Here is a 9823-nt window from a genome sequence, read left to right on the forward strand (position 1 = left end):
TCACACAGCCAGAAATATAATTCTGTTAGAACAAAAAACACCATGAATAATCTTCTGTACATAGTTTTATAGTGCAAACTCCTCCTCAGGTTGTTAAAACCCTAAATGCCCCAGACAAAACACTGTTGGTGTCCTGTGATACTGCAGCAGAAGCCGTATTTAACCATATTTTGGCACAAACACATCTAACAGGCAGTTAAATGTTTGATTCTCTGTGTTTTCGGTGGAGCGTTCCTTTAACTCACAGCCTTATTGACACTAACCCTTACTGATGTGAGCACCAGCTGAGCCAGCTGTTTAGGTTGGATGTTTAGTTTTGTGAGGCGCAGCTCCGCCAGAGGACGACAGGGTGTACGAACATCCACAAGCTTTGGGAACTTGAGCTGTAGCTTTCAAACCTCATTCTGTATTCATTAACAAACAGTAGCCTGACAGCAGCCTTATCCAACGTCACACACCTGAAATGTTTTGTTTATTTGGCCTCAGATGTTTCTATGGAGCAGGCGTGTGCGCAGACGTTCAGGGCCACGAGCTCAGAAAAAAACAAATGAAGAAATTGTCTAAATTATTTTTGTGATCGCTAACAAGCGAGATATACAAAAACACATTAATGTTTACATCCTAAAAAGTGAAGCCAAAGCAGATGACATATTTGGACTCTGCCTGTGCACACGCCTGCTGAAACCGAAATGTATTTATATATTTATTGAATAAAGATTTCTGAAGTAGAGAAATGTTCTTGTGCTGCTAAATAGATTTAGATGCCTCATCTGCAGTGTACTTACCTCTCACACACGTTATGTGAAATGACCGAATAGATGCAGTTCAGGTAAAACGAGAGCACATGAGCAGCTTGTCTACGTGTCGCTTTTTTTGCTCATGCTCTGCCGACAGACTTCATGAATGAGGAGTTGCTGTACCGGGGGGTCAGGTGATAGTTTTGTAATTGGCTCCACTGCTGTTTTTGTAGCTGTCGTGTACTGTGCACTACTCTCAGCGAGGTGTTGATATCTTTCTCATGCATCTCTCCGTTTGGGGAACAGTACAATGTGAATTAACTGTCTGAATGTATTATCTTTACCATGTTTACAGATGCAAGAATGTGAAAAATACCTTAAACTTGTTGTATTTGATTTGTACATTCCATGGCTTGTGTCAAGTGCCTCAATAAATGACTGTCTTAACAAAAAAAGGTTCACCTTCTTGATGACATGTTCCCAGAACATGTTAAGGGTCAGCTCAACCAAATTATAATGCAAATAGCTAATCAGCCAATCACGTGGCAGCCACTCAATGCATTTAGACATGTAGACATGCTGAAGACGACCTGCTGAAGTTCAAACTGAGCATCAGAATGGAGAAGAAAGGTGATTTAAGTGACTTTGAACGTGGCATGATTGTTGGTGCCAGACGGGCTGGTCTGAGTCTGCTGGGATTTTCACACACAACCATCTCTAGGGTTTACAGAGGATGGTCCCACAAAGAGAAAATATCCAGTGAGCCAAAATGTCTTGTTGATGCCAGAGGTCAGAGGAGAATGGCCAGACTGGTTCAAGATGATAGAAAGGCAACAGTAACTCAAATAACCACTGGTTACAACCAAGGTCTGCAGAAGACCATCTCTGAAGCAACAACACGTCCAACCTTGAAGCAGATGGGCTACAGCAGCAGGAGACCACAGCAGGTGCCACTCCTGTCAGCTAACAACAGGAAACTGAGGCTACAGTTCACACAGGCTCACCAAAACTGGACAATAGAAGATTGGAAAAACGTTGCCTGGTCTGATGAGTCTGGATTTCTGCTGCCACATTCAGATGGTAGGGTCAGAATTTGGTGTAAACAACATGAAAGCATGGATCCATCCTGCCTTGTATCAATGGTTCAGGCTGCTGGTGGTGGTGTAATGGTGTGGGGGAGATTTTCTTGGCACACTTTGGGCCCCTTAGTACCAACTGAGCATGGTTTAAACACCACAGCCTACCTGAGTATTGTTGCTGACCGTGTCCATCCCAAGAGGCTTCTTCAGTTCACACCAGTCCTTTAGGACTGACGAAGCTTCTTGGATGAGAGGTGAAACGTCTTCAAGAAACTCAAGCAAGTCTAGCTGCTTTCAATATAGCATTTAGGATCACCCTGACCTGGATGACTGAGAATCCTCACCAACATGTGGCCATGCCAGTTGTTCCCTCTTCAAATTTCAGCCTAAATTTGGAGCTTTATTTTGTCCCCTTCCCAGCAAGCTATAACAATATGGTTGGTATCAATGGATGCCTTAGGTTGTCTGGTTTCACAAGGTATCACTACCTTTGCACTCACTTATAAAACCAGTGCACCACAGCATTGTAAATATAGTAATATAGCCCCCCTTGGGAATGGCACTGTGTGTGACCCACAAAGACACTCGTGTGTCCACGAGTAGGTATGCATGATATTGGATTTTTTTTGCCAGTATCCGATATGCCTATGTGTAACTACTCATTTGACCGATAACCAATATAGATATAGATAAGTCCACTTTTTTCCAGACCTAATGTTAGTGATCATCAAGTCTCTTCTGTAGTGGAGTTAACGTCATATTATGCATGCATACTCTTATCTTGATGGCCCACCAGCAGATGGAGACATGAAGAACAATACTTTCTAAGGTACGTTCATTGTGCAAATTACGAAAAAAAGCATGTTGGCCGGTTCTGATAGTTCATTTTAAAGCTGATATTAGCCGATAGTGCTGATGTGCCGATATTATCGTGCATCTCTATTCACAAGTAATATATATATATATGTACAGTACTCAAAGCAGACCATATGTAAAGACAATACAGCCGTTTTTCTCCCACAATACGATGCACAAAGGAAATGGAGAAGCTGCTTCAAGCTTAAACAAATTAAAATAAATTGTGGGTTGTGGTGAAACGGCTCCTAAAAAACCTTAGAAAAGAAACACAAAAGTAATAAAATTAACAAAAAATAACCAGCATCACATATATTGTATCATTTCCTGTTGGTTTGTCGATTGCTTTTATATACTATCAGCTAAAACAGTACACTATGACGATTAGTTTGTTGTAATACTGTATAGAATTAGTATGTAGTCTGTCTTTGGGATGCCACGGACAGTTTAACCTCCACAAAGAGAAGATTTTCTGAAGATTCAATATTCCATATTCCATATTTTGTATCAACAGCACACTAAAATCAAGCTTTTGTTAGTGTGACATTCATGAGTGTCACTCCTTGCATACTCAACATACTCAAACCAGAATCAGTGTGTGGTACAGAACTGGCACGCAGATATTTGTCTTTTAATTCGCCTGTTGAACTGATCAACGAATAACCATCTCATTCAAACTGGAAGGACTGACCCTTTAAATTATTTCCCATTCAACTGAACGAGCTTCTCCAATGTGCAGAAACATTCCTCTCTTACCTCAGTAAGTGGTGATGACAGTGTGTGGCCACTAGGTGGAGATACAGCAATGACAATGAGATCAAGGCTGCATTTATGTAGTGTAGCACAAGCTGGTGGACGAGAGTCAGAGACCCAGGTGCATTAGATCACTGAAACCTGAAATATTAAAAGAAACAATCCACATTTAACATTTATCAAAATATTTTTATCAAGCTTCTCCTCATTTTTATTTATAATATGTGTAATATTTATAAGCAGAGGCTCTGACGCTAGAGAGAAAACTGTTTGCTCAGCTCCCCTGATATCTTATTTCCACATACATAAAGATATGAGCAGGATCATACTACAGTCCTACGTCCACACAGATATTACACTAGGGTACATAAAAACAAGTAGCTCATAGTCAACATCATTTGTGCCATCGCTGAGGTTACTGAGCTGAGGCCGGAGCACAGCTTTGATCTGTGTGTGTTTTTAGTGTCTCTGAGCAGAGCCGTCCAATTGCTATCTCACAACACCCACACAGGGACATCCACACTCAGTCCATTCATACATTAGCTTAGCGAGGCAGAGGGAATTTATGCAACACATTTAACATTCATCTGAGGTGTGCATATATTAAAATACATTTGTGTGGAAGCTTCTTTTAATGAAGCCCTTGGTGTTTGGTGTTACACCTGAGTGAGTTTTTCAAAAGCCGTATACACACATATCCTGGTTTTAATGCGGGTTTTACCCTAGAATTAAATGTTTTTCTGTCACACTGCCTCAGTTTGATTTGTACATGTTGTCCATTATCTGTTTTCTGCCTTCGACTCTTGAAATAGAAAAGAAATTAGCATTTTAAGCAGGAAAATGAAGCCAAAACATTCTTTGACCTAAATTGCTGCTTAAACACTAAAAAGACCAAAAGTAGCATCATATTGGTCATTCAAGTGATTGTTAAAGATTTTGGGAAATACACTTAGGCTCTGATCACACCGAGATGAGCCTGTGGAGCGGGGCTGCGTGCACAAGCGTGCAATCACATGTGCTTAACAGAAAAACATACACATAGCCCCCCACCACCCCCAGACAGTAGCCTACATAAGATATAAATTTCCCTAACCTCTCACTTCAAAGTAGCTCTTTCACTTTCCAACGCTAACTTGCTAGCCGTTTATCAATATAGTAAACGGCTTACCGGAGAGATTCACCTGGCTGCTAACTCACCACTTGCCAATTCTTATTTTAATAAGCGGGTGACCTTTATCATAACTAAAGACCCCCAATATCAACCTTTCGTCTACATCTGCCAGTGTACTGCTGTTCATACCACATCTACCGACATTAAAACAGGAGTAAAGCTCACCTCTCGCTTGATTTGATTGGCTGCCTGGGCCAAGTGTGACCTTGATGAGCGGGGTCATCCATATGTTCCCCGGGTCCTATGTTCCCTCCTGTGTTCTGCAACCGGGGAACATAGGACCTTTTTTTAACGAAAAGGTCCCTTTTTTGTTATAAAAAGGTCCTATGTTCTCCGGTTGCAGAACACAGGAGGGAACATAGGACCCTTTTCCAGAAAAGCAGGAAACATAGCACCCTTTTTCTGAAAAAGGGTGCTATGTTTCCTGTTCCCTATATTGGGGGGGGGGGACATAGGTAACGGTCCCTGACGAGCGATGCAACTCTGTGCTGAAAAGTTGAGAGTACGTTAACTTTTATGTGCATCATCAAACCATCCATCCACCAGAGTTCATTCACTTGTATGTATGTTTGGAAGAGGTGTAAGGCGATGACCTCTAGTGGCTGTTGCAATTATTACAGGAGCACAGGAGGAAGTCAGGTGACGTAGTTTAAAGAGCAACAAAGTTTGCTTAGGGAGGAGGTCTGGACAGATGTATTGTTCAAACAAACACAGGACGTTACAGACTTAACAAAAGTCATGTACGTAATGTCGGTTAACTTATATATGTAACTTGACTCTCGTAAAAAACTTCATATAGACTGTATAAAATACTGGATGAAGCCGCTGTGACATCACCCACTGGTTTGTGGACTCCTGTTTTAAAGCCTCGAGTTTATATACTTTGAGATTCATCCTGGATTCATATGAGAAGAGGAAAATTTTGCTGGCCGCTAGGCTAATTTATACAATGTAAAATGCCACAGGCTTGTGCTAATAATGTTAGCATGTTACATTTGTTTGGAAAATGTGTTTAGTATAAGACAGTTGTTTTGTCAGTGAACCTTGTGAGTTGTAATGGAGCCAACTTATGTACCATTACCTTTGTTAAATGTTGCTGTTGTCCCTGGCTTCATATGAGAAGAGGAAAAAGTCCGCTAGCTGCTAGACTAATTTATACAATGTAAAATGCCATAGGCTTGTGCTAATAACGTTAGCATGTTGTATTTGTGGGGAAAATGTGTCCAGATAAAGACAAGTGTTTGTCTGTGAATGCTGTGAGTTATAGTGAAGCTGATTTGTGTACTTGAGTTTGAAATTGTCTCTATTAAGCCATGTTTAATGTGTGTTTAATGTGTGTTTTGAATCAACTAAACTTAAAAACACTTCACAGAAACCTCCGCCGCCGACTAGTGTTTTGGAGGTGTGACTGCAGAGTGATACAGACACACCACTGCACAAGTATAAATGCTCACAACAGCGTAGGCTACAGCGTAAATGTAAATCACTCTTAATTGTAGAGGTGTAATTTGTGTTAATAAAGCAACTAAGCTTCACATTTACCAAACTGTAGAATAAACATCCTAAACCCCCCCACCTGCTCCTCTTTGATTTGAGTTGGACAATTGTCAAGCCGCTTCCTCTTTGTCTGGCTACAGTGAGTAACCGGAGCAGGATAAACAGGAAAACAAAGCTCCCTTTCATACCAACACAAACACATGCACACACAAAGACATCTACAGACACACACACACACACACACACACACACACCTGCAGGCACACACAGTCTCCGCAGACATAAACATGTGTCGGCCGCTGCGTGTGACCTCGCTGTGACATGATGAATGACCAAATCAGAAGCGTAATGAAACGCCTCACATTCGCCTGCTGCTGCTTCCCTATGTATGCATCTGCGTGTGTGTGTGTGTGTGTGAGTGCCCAGGACCTCAATCAGAATCACAGGTGACCGAGTGTCTCGCTGAGCTTCCCAGGTTTGACAAGAGCAGATAATTACCAGTGACCCCCCACCTCGTAAAATCACCCAAGGAGAGAAAGCGAGTGGCGATGAAGAGGAAGAGGAGGAATTACCTTCAAACTTCAACGATATTTAGGTCACCTTTTATGGCCTCCTCTTCACACCTCCGTCTGTGTTAGCCTTTAACCTCCTTCACACCTTTGTGACCTCCTTTAATTCTGCGTCCCTTCCTCCATACCTGCAGGACTCTGATCGTTATCTGAGCCACATTCTGCTCATTGGACTCAACCATAAACCTGCCAGCATACTGAGCCAACATACACGACGGTATTACTCTTAAAGTAATATGATATTATCAGTCTTCATGTACAGTATTTAGAAAGTATTCTCCCCTTAAAAAAACCCCCTCATATGTCATTTGTACAAGCAGCTTTTTGCAACATTTACATTTATTGAAAACAAGCGACTGTACCAAAATCTGATTGTTTCCTGTTTTTTTTCCAATGAAGGTGTCCTAATCTGCTCCGTGCGTCAGCGAGCAAGAGATTCGTTGCTTGTTTGAAGAACTGTTCAACATGGCTATGTTTTGGCGAAGCATGGAACACCTTCCGCTTAATTTTAGAGCAGCGGCAAACCGTTGCTGAAGCTCGATTAGGATTCGATAGGCTCCATGAATGTCTTTGTCCCTTGTAGTATGGACAGTCCGTTGAGTTTGTTCACTCCCAGTGTATTTGGAAAACGTGTCAGGCGGTGACCTCTAGTGGCTGTGGCAGTTATGACAGGAGCAAAGAAGGAAGTCAGGTGGTTTAAAGAGTGACAAAGTTTGCGTAGGGAGGAGGTCGGAGAGGATGGATGGATTGGTCAAACAAACACAGGATGTAACATACTTAACTTAAGTCATGTATGTAATGTAAGTTAACTTACGTTTGTGACTTAGCCTAGACAACAAATTTATTCATATAGACTGTATAAAATAATGGACATAGCTGCCGGGACCCCCACTGGTTTGTGGACTCCTGTTTTGAAGCCTCGAGTTCAGCAACTCGGTCGTTGCCATCTTGGATTTTGGAGCCAGAAGTGACCATATTTGGACAAGTGGGTGGAGCTATGAAGGAGCGAGGGGTGGATCTGACTTAGAGACTGTAGCGACGCCTCACAGACAGCCTGTCACTGTGTTCATGCCCTTAATTATGCGCAACTTTAAACCTTAATCAAATGTAAATGGGTGGGTTATGTAAAAAAAATTCAACCCCCGTACAGTTGTCATGAATGTTAAAATTAGCTATAGAGACCAAAAGTGTTTTTGTACCAGGCTGTAAACATGTTTATTTCTGATGTAAAGTTCAGCATTTTAACATGGGGGTGTATGGGGATTGATTTGCTTCTGAAATCAGCCTCAAGTGGCACTCTATTTTGGTTTCATTTTATTTTTATTTTTATATTTGTATTTTTTAATTTTTAATTTTAATTTTAATTTTTGTATCACCTCTTCTGTTCTCTGTGACCTCCTTACTCCCACATATCCTTTTGCACTGTGCACCTCGGGTCAATTCAGAGTGAAACCTTGTTTCATTTCTCTGTACATCTGTTACGTAACTGTAGAATTGACAATAAAGCCCTTTTAATCTTAAAATCTCCAGTCCCATGAGGTTGCCACTTGATTTTAGCCCAAAACGTGATCTTTTCCCAAACCTAACCATGTAGTTTTGTTGTCTGAACATAACAAAACCAAGATAATTTCACAGCACTAACCACATGTTTAAAACTGCGACCGTTAATGTCATGTATGAGTCATTGGCAAAAGACCTATTCTGGCATTTAGGAATGAGGACGTGTGAATGATCTCCTGCCACTGCTAAGGGACGCTAATTTAGGACAAGCTCCTGTGGGTTGAGGGTAGGAACAATTGACATATGGGGTCATATGAGCTGTAGGACTTGTTGTTAATAAGGTTTAATTTGGTAGTGAGAGTGATATCTAATTTTCCAGGGAATCCTGAGGCCATAAATATATAGATTTTATGTATTGTAAAGGGACAGTTCACCCCAATATCAATAAAACATATTTTTCCACTTGTCTGTAGCACTATTTATCAATCTAGATTGTGCTGTCTAGCCATCCATTATACTAGAGAGAAGGCAGACATCTCTACAGCTGATATCTCCAACATTCAGCAACTCACACCAAAACAATCTAGATAATTAAATAACACTAAAGAAAAGAGGAGAAGTTTTGATTTGGGGTGAACTGTCCCTTTAATGCCTTTTTCATGGGGATATGTACATGTCGAGCAATGTTTCATGACACAGTCAACACACACTGTTACAGCTGTATATGTTTCTTGGTGTGTTGTCCCTTCTCCCTTTCCTGTAGCTCTTCCCAGTTGTGCTGCATTGCCTAACGAGGTGCACTGCTCAGCGAGGTGCACCTGGCCTCGGAGCAGAGGAGAGAGGCCTCTGGTGTGGTGACGGCTGGTCTCAGGCTTGGATTTTATGGGCCTCTTACACAGCAGACATTTTGACGTGTCACAGTAGGAGAAGCACAGGTGAAACTGGTCACATTAACAATGGCTCAGTGAGCCAGCATGGGCAGGGCCTTCCCTCTCACATTAATGATATTGGATACACCTGCGCTTCTCCTACTACGACATGTCTGCTGTGAGAGAGGTCTACTGCCTTGTTTGCATGTCTTATATTAATAAACCCCATTGATTTGATTGTGTTAAAGGTGTCGATGTCGAAGGCTGATGTCACAGTGACATCATTTTATTAGATGGAAGCAAAACAGGACTCTCCACCACAGGGCTGTAGGCTACATAGGAGTCTTAAAATATTGTCTTGTTGTGTTATTGGGAGCCAGAGTAGAAGGAGTCATGGCTCAAAACTTAAATTTTATCACATACCAACAAAAGCAAAGACAACTATGGTTAAATGTGATAAGACGAAAGAACTGGACGGAGGCGATCATCAAAAATGCTCACATGTGCAGCGCACACTTCATATCAGGTTAGGGAAAAAGTATTTCCTGTTGTAGGGATGAATAACGTTATGTGTATTAAGGGTTATTATGTCCACCTCATCAGAAACTGGGGAGGTATTAAGAGGAATATTGGATTTCTCTGTAACTTTTTAGCACTTTAGCTAACGTTAGCTTCGTCAGCAAAAAAAACTGGAGGAAACCGTTCAAGTGTTGTCCTCCTTTGTAAGATCGGCATAGTAACCAACAATTTACAAACAGTCCAGTTTGTGCCACAGTGTGCTCCGACACTCGGA

This window comes from Epinephelus lanceolatus, chromosome 21, assembly GCF_041903045.1.
Source record: "Epinephelus lanceolatus isolate andai-2023 chromosome 21, ASM4190304v1, whole genome shotgun sequence".
In the NCBI taxonomy this organism is placed as follows: Eukaryota; Metazoa; Chordata; class Actinopteri; order Perciformes; family Serranidae; genus Epinephelus; species Epinephelus lanceolatus.